At 42.3% G+C, this 12355-nt stretch overlaps 1 pseudogene; it reads left to right on the forward strand.

The window, feature by feature from the left end:
* The first annotated feature begins 600 nt into the window (after nt 1-600).
* LOC116314014 lies at nt 601-719 on the forward strand (annotated as a pseudogene).
* Nucleotides 720-12355: the final 11636 nt, after the last annotated feature.

Genomic DNA, 12355 nt, shown 5'->3' on the forward strand with positions numbered 1-12355 from the left:
CATAACCTCATCTTGGTTAGTGGGTAAAGGCACAGGACATGTCTGTGAATGGCTTTCTCCTCCTTGGTCAGGATCCTGCAGCCCATGTGTGTCTGTGTCAATGTGCTGGCATTCAGTTTGACTCTCTGTATTACATCTAGCACTTCTACTTCTAGCTCCAGGGTACTGAACGACATACTGCTGCAGGTGGGCAGGAGGTCGACTATCACAACTGGAACGTCTCAAACCTTCAGTTAATGTCTGCTGTGAATCTATGATGATAACACTGCTCTGGCTCAAAGGACCATGTTATGAAGGAAGGAAGGCTCAGAGTTTGAATCGTCACCATCATGGGCTCATTCGATTAGAATGAGAATAAGCAGTCATCAATCATTTACAGGGTTCTCCTTTTATTCTCAGAATCAATAAGGAAAGACACACATGGACTGCTAATGCTGAAAGAAAACAGAGAGATTTAAGTTACTCATTACCTTAAACAATCCATGAAATCAAAAGACCCAAACAGAACCTCACCTCCACTGCCGCCCCGTGTGGGAGTGAAGAAAGAGTGAGCTAAAGTGAATGCAGTCCTTATATAACGTGTGACAGGTGAGTGCAATATCTTACGGCCATACCACCCTGAGCACGCCCGCTCTCGTCTGATCTCGGAAGCTAAGCAGGGTTGGGCTTGGTTAGTACTTGGATGGGAGACTCCCTGGGAGTACCAGGTGCTGTAACCTTTGGGGTGGCTGCGGCTCAGGTGGTAGAGCAGATCAGCTACTGATCGGAGGGTTGGTGGTTCGATCCTTGGCTTCCCCAGTCTGCATGCCAAATATCCTTGGGCAAGATACTAACCCCAAGTTGCCCTCTGATGCGTTCATCGGAGCATGAATGTGTGTAAACGTAGTTTAGTTTGCACTTGAGTTTAGAAGTGCTTGTATGAGTGGGGGTGAATGAGGCATGTTGTATAGAGCGCTTTGAGTACTCCGGGAGAGTAGAAAAGCGCTGTATAAGAATCAGTCCGTTTACCGTTGCAATTAAGGGCAAGCACCACACCCAATCAAAGGTGAGAGAACTAAAAAAGGTGCATCTGGTGAAGTGAGGAGATGTGCTTTACAACAAATGCACAGATATCATCGCACCATAATAAAATAAAACACAGACAAGCAACAGGGGAGAGTATTCCAGTGTGTACAGCTGGATCTGGGACCGCTGCAATCTTCGATTGTGCCTCCACCTGATCCGGTGTCCACATCGGATGGGAGGCGTTGGGTTCAGGGAAAGGAGGGTGATGGTAGGGGCGTATCAGTATCAGCTTACATGTGTGTGTACATGCATGCATGCGTGTGTGTGTATCCCGTGTTCAGCTGAGAGAAAGTGTCACCACGCCCGGTTAAGCAAAGGTCAACAGTCTCCAGTGGACCAAGGAGGGATAAAGAGTTCTGACAGCAGTCCTGTTATCATGGAAGAATTTTTGTTGTTCCACTCAGCTTCGATCTTGGTAGGTCTTCAGCTGGCGCCAGTGGGATAGCCGCATGAGTGAAGATGGTGAATGTTTGGGTTTAGTGCAAACAACTGCATCCAATTTTTACAGTTGGTCTAATGTCCGTCACTGGTCACCAGTTATCTCAAATCCCGTTGCAGAGCAGTGAGCTTCTCCAAGATCTTGCCCATATGCGTTCAATAAACACAGTCTGAGTACTCACAGCACTGCCCATCATCAATCATCTCGGCCAGCCTTGTGGAGTTTTGAACAGCTGTAGCTGCTTCTTGTTCTTCGATAAGCCAGGTTCAAGCCATCTCCGATCAGCCAAAACTCTTTTATCGCGGTTCCGAATTTGTAGATGTCGTCCAATGTCCTCCATCAAGACTGTCGCCAGACTCACGACTCAACCGACCATCGAGTATCCGGGAGCAAACGTCTCAGCAGGACAATCGGGCTCTCCCAAGCCCAGGTTTCTCGTCAAGAAGAAGGTGTCAATTTCATTACAGGACCACTTGATCAAATCCATAATTCTTTAGGTTTTAGAGAACAAGACTGAGAGACTCTTTGAGGGTTTGAGTTAGACGAGACTAGACAAAAGACATAAAAGCAATAAAACCACAGGACACCTGTGGTGGATACGACATCTCAGGTATTCTATGGCAAATGCTAAATGTCCAAATGTCCCGCTGGAGGTCATTTTGTGTCTCTGGCAGTGCTGGTCCCGTTCCTCCTTACACAAAGGTGCAGATACTGGTCCTGCTGATGGTTAAGGACCTCTCTCTCTAACGGTGTGTTCACACCGAACGCGATAGGCGCGAGCGAAAACGCCCCAAACGCCCCTAATTTGACGCGTGCACATTCGCACCTGTGAAAAGATTTTGTTTATTCTTCAAATATGCTTTGCTTGTAATTGTGTAAACTCTGAATGACGATTCACCCTGATAAACATGAAACCTTGCCTATGCTTATCAAATGCCTGTGAAGACAAGTTCCTGTGTAAAGAAGAACGGAAAGCTCCTCTTAAGCAGACGTTTAGTATAGTATGGACAGAATGTTTAGCAAGATATGCATTTGTCTGTTAAGCAATCTATATTCTGAGAATAAGCGGAGACTGCCTCCGCTCTGTTGTGATAACCGCATGCCTATATAACCTGCAAAAAGAAGTGTACTGTGTGACTGTCTCTCGACACGTTCACCCATGTACATGTAATTGATTATATTGTCTCACTGTGTTTCTGTTTACCTTGGCAGCTTTCTATTTGGGGGATTTTCCCCTGACATTTCTTGGTCCTTCGAAGCCGGATGGGACGGCCTATTTAAAGCAGCTCCCATAAGAGGCGCCTCACCAGGTCCCGTCGGTGCGAGAAGCCCACGTTGAAGTCTGCCGGCAGCTCACGCACTAGGTGTGTGATAAAACCCAAGAGCGTGAATTCGGTCTTGGTCAACGTTTTACAAGCGGTCCGCACCGTCGGGGCTGATCAGGTGCATCTGAAGAAACCAGCGCCAAGGTAAGACAGACTACTTTGAGATAATAAAGGTTTGCGCAAAAAACGCAAACGAAACTTAAAAGAAATAGACTCGTCCAAGAGAGACTGGAAGCATTAAGCTCGTCTTGAGGACTGGTAGTCAGCTCGCCATGAGAGGGTTGGAAGCACTAAAATAAAGATTGAGCTCGTCATAAGTGATTGGTAGCTCCCCGAAAGGGTAAAATAGGCCTAGCTCGCCCACAGTGGCTGGAAGCACTACGCTCGCTTTAAGGAAGCTGGTAGCGTGAACGCGCGTTGAAACTGTCTGTCTTTTATTGTCTATTTTTTGGTGGAATAAGTTGATTTTACAGCACAATAAGGAGGCTGAACTATTCCACTGATTTGTTTACTGTTGGTCGCTGAAGTACTGGTGAACTGAGAGGAAGGTCGTGTTTTATCACATAAAGGTGACACCGCTTTCAAGAATAGCTTGAAAGTAGAAGGCGTGTCAGCCACCTCTCTCTGTTCTCGTGCCAGTGAAAGCGCCGCAGGTGTGTGTGTGTATACTAAGCGCTAAATACATAAAGAAATAAATAAAATAAGTAGAAATAAACATATAAAACAAATAAGAAAATGGGAAATAAAGCAACAAAACTCACTGCTGACGAGCAGTGGCTAGAAAAAGAAATGTCCAGGCGCGGACAAATTAGTGCATATAGATGGAGAAATCCAAAGAAAACTAAATGTCCCACGTGGGAGGAAAATGCATTAACTAAATTATAAGAAACCCTCCAAGCAGAAATAAATACTGAAAAGGAAGCTAAAAAAAAATCAAAGCATACACAAGAGTTGTAATATTTTAAAGCATGGAAAGAGGAATGAAGTGGAATAAACAAAAGGTTAAATTAAGGTTAACTTAAATTAAAGCAATGAAACAAAATTGGGAAGACAACCAAGCTGAATGAATAGAATGCGTGAAACCAGATAATTCACACAAAATATATCAAATAAAAAGAGAGATGCATAAGGTATATTAAGGCTGTGTCATTGTTCAGCCAAGGAAAATGTCTCCAGCTTGGGAAGGTGTGAAGCTGCAGATTCACACAGACCCGTGATGGATACATAATAAAATATAAACTAATATACTATTGTATATTAGTAGTAAAGTAGTGTATTGTGATATACTATTGCTGTTATAAAAAGGAAAAACAATACAATGATAACATTAATAATGACATACTATTAATAGGAAGGGGCACCTCAGTCAGTTATGATGTGAGGTGGAAGATTGTTAAAAGTAGTCTGATTCAAGCTTAAGGTTTGCTCAAACTCAGTACAATGATATAGGAGATGAAGAAAATAAGGAAATAACTACACTAATCAGGTGCATAGAGACACTTGACCTGCTTGTAAACCTGTCATCTTAGATGAGACTTTGTTAAGATGAAGAGCAAACCTATACTAACAACTAATAAGCCAAACCCTGTATACAACAGCTAAAGCTACAGGTTTGAGAAGCTGAATAAAATGAATTAAATATGTGGACACTACCAAGCTGATGAGCAAGTTACACATTTTTTTATTTTTATTTGTTTTTAGAGCAGAAGCTGCATATTAAAGGTCACACATGCAGCTGTCTGTGAGCTCAGTTTTTCCTCACACTTCTGCTCTGTTTCTGGCAGCAGCTTTTTCTTTTTCCTTTTGTGTCCTTGATGATGATAAGTCCAGAGCCAGCTGAGGGCTGGGTTGTCTGTTTTGTTTTATGTGACAAGGCTGAGAGATTAAAACTTAGTTTCTTGTTTTGGAAAAAAAAAAGAGAGGTTTTGTGTTTCTCAGCCAAGAACAACTACAATTTCATTTTCTGTTTTGAGACAGGATAATAATAATAATAATAATAATAATAATAATAATAATAATAATAATAATAATAATAATAATAAAACAAAGAGTGATGTTTTGTTTAAGTGTTGAAGCAGGCTAATACTGCAACATATCGTCTAGTGCATGATCTGCGAGCAATATATGAAATCATCTTATTTATCTTTAAATAAACTCCAATTATGGAGACCTGAAGTCACATGCTTAGGGCACACCCTCAGGTGAAGGCAGAAAGCTACTAAACAAAGAAAAGAAGCTATACAGAATGCGCCACAGCCACAAAACTAAGTATTCACATTCTTTCTGACTCTTTGTGAGCCTGAGTTATGACCTTGGCTCCCTGTTTTTCTGCTTCCACCAAGGGTGGGGGTGACGCTCCCGTGGCATGTGCTCTGTTCTCTTTACTATCACAAAGGAAAAAAAAAAAGAGAGAGAGGCCCCTACTCTCTGAATACAATATTCTCTTCATAACTCGGCAGTATGAAATGTCATGAAACAGTGTAACTCACTCACAGTAAATCAGCAATATAGGATAATACAAACCTATCTAATAAATCTAATGATTTTCACATTCTTTTAACTAAGAAGTGTGATGCAAACTAAAACTGACAAAGGATGAACAAAAAGCAGCTCCCACAGCTGAGCAAAAGAAATGGCTGAAATGCGGAGTGCAACTAAGAGATGACTTGATGATTTGTGAAAGAAAACCAATACTTCCAAAATCTCTACACAAAACAGCAGCCTTAGTGACACATGGAGTTACTCTCCATGCGTCAACAGGAGGGATAGGAGATATAATCTCCAAAACACTTTTACACTCTAAATTTCGAAACTTCAGCAAAAGAATTTGTAAGAACATGCATGATTTGCCAAAAACACAATGTACAAGGGAATCTTAGACCAAAGAGAGGTCATTTTCCCACACCACCTCATCCTTTTCACACAATCCACATGGATTTTATTGAGCTAAATGAATGCCAAGGCTCAAAATACGCTCTAGTGATCATAGACGTGATCTCAAAATGGCCAGAAATCTATCCAGTAAAAAAAAAGCAGATGCCAGTAGCAAAATGTTTGTGCAACCATTTTATTTCAATATATGGCATCCCCACTCTGATAAGATCAGACAATGGGACACATTTTGTCAATGAAGTAATCAGTAAGGTCTCTGAAGCACTAGGAAATAAAACAGAGACTGAGAAAATGCATGGAAGAAACAGGGAGACCATGGCCTGAGTGTATAGGCCTGGTAAAAATGTGGATGAGACTGACACAAAGTTCTCAGAAACTCACAACTTGAAATTACTTGAAAATAAAGAGATTGTTCTAAACAACTCTCCAGTATCTTGCAGGTTGAAACCAGGTGACTGGGTCCTGATCCGAGTTCTCCACAGAAAGAATTGGAGCTCGCCCCGCTGGGAAGGCCCATACCAAGTGCTTATCACAACACCAACTGCCTGTAAGATAGCAGAAAGACCATCTTGGATTCACCAAAGCCACTGCAAGAAAGTGAGTGACAGCCCAGACTCATAGACTCCGGCACCCCTACCCTCAGGTGATCTGACTGGTGAAGGGAGGGCTGATTGGGTATATCCCGCCCTCTGCTTCTTGCCAGTAGTCTACTCACCTGAGGACCTAGGTGTGTTTGGTTGTCATGAAGACACTCGCTGTCCTAGCAGCTGTCCTCCTGCTCCTAGCAGGACTCCTCGCGCTTTTCGAGGACAATAAAGAAGACAAACAGCACCACCTACAGACGAGATGGACACACGACAACTCACACCTCCGTGACATGACGCAAGACCATATCCATCCATGGATGAACAATGCCTGGTACCGCTACGTACACGACAGAACTAAGGGAGAGCCTAATAACACTGCATGTTACGTCTGCTCCCACATGCCATGCACCTCGACATTTCCACCTTTTATGGAAACTACATGAATAAAACACAAGCCAAGTGCGCTGCCAGCTTCGCGGGCATTGGCTATCAACATGAGAAAATCATCATTAATGAGACAAGCTCTATCATCTATTCGCTTAACCTTTTTAGTATCTTCCAGGGACCACCCCAATACGAGATAACCACCGTCGAAAACGCTGGACTTGACAACGGAACGTGTGACCAGCTCTTCTGGATCAACTTCAACGTGACGAAACGGAACACGTCCATTCACTTCCCAGTGTTCTTGGACCAAACCCCAGGGAAGAACCACTCCATGTGCTACCGACAAGACAACGGTAACAGACCCCTAGGCAACACCACCAACTGTAACCGAACCGCAGCCAATGGAGAGGGCGCACCTGTAAACACGTCAACACGTCACAGCAACGGCACCTACTGGGTGCAGGGAATGGCCTGGCTGTGTGGACAACGTGCCTACTTCATACTGCCACCCGGATGGACGGGCACCTGTGCCCCAATCTTCATTTCAGACCACACCTTCAGGATGTCAGCTGTAAATAGCTCTCAGACTACAAGACGACGACGAGACGTCTCCGCAATGCAACCACATGACCCCATCTATGGCAGTGATGTGCCAGAGGAATTTAAGCTTTGGACCACCGGACAAAAGGTCCTCCACTCACTGTTTCCATGGGTGGGCACCGGAAAGAACATGTTAAGAATTGAAACTTTGGACTACCGCTTTGGACTGTTCCTGAATGCCTCGTGCAAAATCAACAATCAACAAAATGAAGAGATTGATGCCCTGCGCATAACTGTGATGCAACACCGAGTCGCACTGGACATGATTCTGGCTGAGAAAGGAGGACTCTGTATACTCTTTAACAACACATGCTGTACGTACATTCCAGATAATGTTCACTCTTCCAACATGACCGACGCCTTACGCACGCTGAAACAACTCAGGGACGCTCAGCAACAGGACTATGTCACGAACACTGAAGATTGGCTTACCCGGCTGTTGAGTGGTTCCTGGAAATCTCTTTTAATAAAAGGACTGGTTTTTGTAGGAGTTCTTCTACTCCTACTCTGTTGTTTTACTTCTTGTATTTTGCCATGTGTACAATCAATGATTAATAAAGTTGTTGCAGTTCATGTGCAGGCATACCTGACACTGCCCATGGACGAAGATGATGATGATCCCCCTGACACTGAAATGCTGTGATACACCAATGTATGACGTGCTGTTTAAAAATGCGCTGCAAGAAATCATGCACAGATAATAAACCAATGGTGTTTTAACTAGTGTGAAAGTTAAACAACAGGAGGGAAATGTGAAAAGATTTTGTTTATTCTTCAAATATGCTTTGCTTGTAATTGTGTAAACTCTGAATGACGATTCACCCTGATAAACATGAAGCCTTGTCTATGCTTTATCAAATGCCTGTGAAGACAAGTTCCTGTGTAAAGAAGAACGGAAAGCTCCTCTTAAGCAGACGTTTAGTATAGTATGGACAGAATGTTTTAGCAAGATATGCATTTGTCAGTTAAGCAATCTATATTCTGAGAATAAGCGGAGACTGCCTCCGCTCTGTTGTGATAACCGCATGCCTATATAACCTGCAAAAAGAAGTGTACTGTGTGACTGTCTCTCGACACGTTCACCCATGTACATGTAATTGATTATATTGTCTCACTGTGTTTCTGTTTACCTTGGCAGCTTTCTATTTGGGGGATTTTCCCCTGACAGCACCTCAACGCGTGTCCAAGAAAAATCCATCGCGCGTCAAAATATGCGTGAACCGGAAATGTGGGAGGGATGTGGGAGGAAGTTGTGCCAGACAGTATCTTTGCTAGATGGCAGCTGTCGAGCTAGCGTTTGAAGAGAGAGTCTCTCTTCTCTATTTACTGTGGAGAGCAGAGCAGCGGCGTTAAGGACGTCCTCGCCGTACCTGGGTCCATCAGGTCCTCCAGAGGCGTGAGCAGTTTGGTGAGTTTCACCACTTGCTCCAGGAGCTGCGCCTGGATGACAGCCGATTTCAGCGATATCACCGTCTTTCACTCGGCCAGTTTGAGGACCTGCTGTCCCGCGTCGGTCCCAGGATCGCCCGCCTAGACACCAACTACAGGCGCTCAATCCCACCTGCAGAGCGCCTGTCCATCTGCCTGAGGTTAGTAAAAGTCTTTAATACGGTAGTCCTTTATTGATACATGTGCTAATATATGCTAAACTATCGTTTATACACTGCTAGCATGGCTGTGGTGTGCTAACAGTGAATGCCGTCGGTGTTTACTGATAGCAAACTGTGGTATGGAGACGACTGTTTATAATATTTCTAGTGATGCTTGAAAGGTCTCATCAAGTCCCGATTTAATTCAATTTATGCTGTTATCAGTGTTAGCAATGATAGCATGGCTGTGGTGTCTATCAGTGTATGCTCTCTGTGTTTGCTGATATCAAACTGGTACAAGGACCACTGTGGGTTAATCTTTGTAGTGATACTCACTCCTTATTTACACCTGGTTTAATTCTGGTATAGATGAATATTTGTATGTAATCCTCGCAGCTGTCAGACTCTATAACAGGGGTCACCAGCCTTTCTTTAAACTGAGAGGTAGATAAAATTGTGAACAGTTTGGTTCATCTTTAGTTATATGGTTCTATCTTGATAAGCTATGTCTTATCACAGATTAATTTTTCAAAATATTAATGATTTAAGCAAGGAAAGGGCTACATGTCAACATACAACTCTTTATTTCTATTAATGTCTTACTTCATTCCTGCCTGATTTACATGTTTAGGAATTATGAGTGATTGGCTCACTGTAGTGGTAAAAGTTGCTACCAATCAAATTATGATATGGTAAAGTTAAAACAAAACACAACTGACTGTTTTATATTATATCTAATATATGTTATGTAATTATCCTTATAATTAGAAAATGTTTTATGTAAGATTTATGTTTTGTAATTTAAATCTGACATCACAAAAGTATTTTGGAATTTGAATAATGTATTTTGTAACTGCAGTACACATAATACTAATTTTGAACACTTTTGTCCAGGTTCCTTGCCACCGGGGACTCCTTCAGGACCATCGCGTTCAGTTTCAGAGTCGGTGTGTCCACGGTGTGCCAGATCACCCCCGAGGGTAGCGACGGCCATCTGGGACTGTCTAGTGGATGACTTCATGGCTGTGCTTTCACCTGGAGACTGGCGGTCCATCACAGAGGGATTCCAGGAGTGCTGGAACCTCCCTCTCTGCTGTGGAGCTCTGGATGGGAAGCACGTCCAGACAAAGGCACCCCATATATTATGGAGGACCACAAGAGCCACGCGCATCGAAATAAAAAATTCGGTGCTTAATTTTAATAAACTGCATTTCAAAATCCTTTTTCGAATTCCACTTTAATAAAAACATTTTCGAATTGCACTTTAATAAACTGCATTTCAAAAAACATTTTCGAATTGCACTTTAATAAACTGCATTTCAAAAACCTTTTTCGAATTCCACTTTAATAAACTGCATTTCAAAATCCATTTCCCTTTCCTGTTCGCTCAGGGATTAACATGTGGATTAGCAGTTGGATTAGCAGTTGGATTAACAACTTCATTTTAAAAATCCTGCTGCTATTCAAATTAGCCACACCGTGGGATGTAAGGAGCTCTCTGATTGGTTGGTCAGACACAGGCTGTCTGCCAGCCTGGATTTTTCTAGCTCATAGCTTCGCCCTGCTACGCGTGTGTGCCTGTACAAAGGCCGTTCAGCCTCGGGATTTACACTCGGCTCGACACGGATATGTGAAGAATGAAGGGAGCCTGCAGCGAAACGGAGAGCCAACCTCTGACTGAGTGCCCGTTTACTCAGTCTGACCACCTGTTGAAGGTAACGTGCTAACATGGCTAACGCTAGCATCACCCCACGTAGCCCCGTTATTTTAAGGTCATTTTAGCTTATGAAAATTTTACGTCGCAGCTGTACGAGCTCGCTGCGTGTTTTGTAAGCTGCTGTGCTCTTCACAAATAAAGCTGGAAGCAGCTCAGACTGTTAGAACCAGCACTGAGCCCTGTTACATTTATACGGTGTTAGAGCAATGGCTGCAACCTACAGCCTTTAAACTAGTGATTACAATGCTGACAGTAAACTCGTCAGTCCAGATGTTACCACATTACTCTATGGTACTTAGAGTTAAAACAACTGAGACAGGCTGATTAAAATAACAGCTGTCAGTTCTCTCATTCCTTATATCAAGACTGGAGATCACACTACTGATTTCAGTTCATTTAATATGTGAGAGCACAGATTCATTCTCAACTGGACATAAATGATGATCAAAGGTTGCATATATGATGAATTCATCAAATCCCAGCCTCTAAGCATTCACTGAACCTACAGTATCTACACCTGTGTGGCAAATGTGTGGTAAAGATACAGATAATGAAGTTTAATTATTAATACAATATACATCATGAAAAACAAAAGCTGAAATTGATTCAGTTTAGTACTTTTCTCTGTATGCTCTGTGATTATAAATGCCTTAAATTCTGTGATATATATACTGTAAATGATTTTCACAGAGGTCTTAAAGTACTTAAATCACTGCTGATAGTCTGGTTGTTTATATTTTCATGTTTTTGTGTCTGTAGGGCTGTTTGATGACGATTTGGACTCCTCTGGGAGATGAGGACACACCCACATCTGTTCCATACTGCAGCCATGGATGGTGTTACAGCTCTGAGTCAGCTTTGGGCCATCAGACGCACACACTGGAAAACCAGCGCCTGTACTTCATGCAGGAGAGACGGCCTCAGTGATGATTGACTCTGCATCCTCTACTTTACCTCCTAATCTCTTTCTCTTTAACACACAATTAAAATCACTCCAAAAGAGTGTAAACTTACTGAGGAAGTCTCTAACTTGTACACATTTGTACTTTTACTTGTTTTATGAGTTATTTTTAAGAAGAGTAAAGTTATTCACAAAGTTTTTATTCTTCTGTATTTATTCTTTTGTATCATGTACCACAGTCATACTGAACTTTACAGACCTGGTGAATTGGGGGGGAAAAAAAGTCATATATATATATACATGAATGAATCATTCAGCTTCAGCAGTATTTCTATTCATCTTATGAATTCCAGTCTAATGTCAATTCACTGTTTGAGTTCAGTTTTGGTCTTAAACTCCAGAGAATACCACCTAGTTCAACAATCTTTTTATCTGATTATTTGCAAAACGGTTTTCTTCTGAGAGATGCTGCTAGAGCTGAAATTGAGCCCAAAGAAACAACAACAAAGTTTAGTTCCTCTGGATTTTCCATGGAAAATTGTTTTATCACTCATCCAGGTGACTTCTCCAGTGTCACGGATGAGTGATGAATGTATCTCCACTGGAAACCATTGTGTCCAGTTAAAGTCAATCGACTTTTTAAGGAGAGTTGTTAGATGCTGTGCTCATGAGGACAATGAGTTTTAACTTGGAGCACAATAAAAGCTGCCATATTGGATCAACGAACAAAACACTTAATTGAGCAGAATTAAGTCAAAATGTAATTATCCTCATATAATGACACATCACACATGATCCAGCATTGTTCTAAGAATGCAAACTTTCTTATTGGAAATTTTCACAGCTGCCAGAA

This window comes from Oreochromis aureus, linkage group 14 (genome assembly GCF_013358895.1).
Source record: "Oreochromis aureus strain Israel breed Guangdong linkage group 14, ZZ_aureus, whole genome shotgun sequence".
NCBI lineage: Eukaryota > Metazoa > Chordata > Actinopteri > Cichliformes > Cichlidae > Oreochromis > Oreochromis aureus.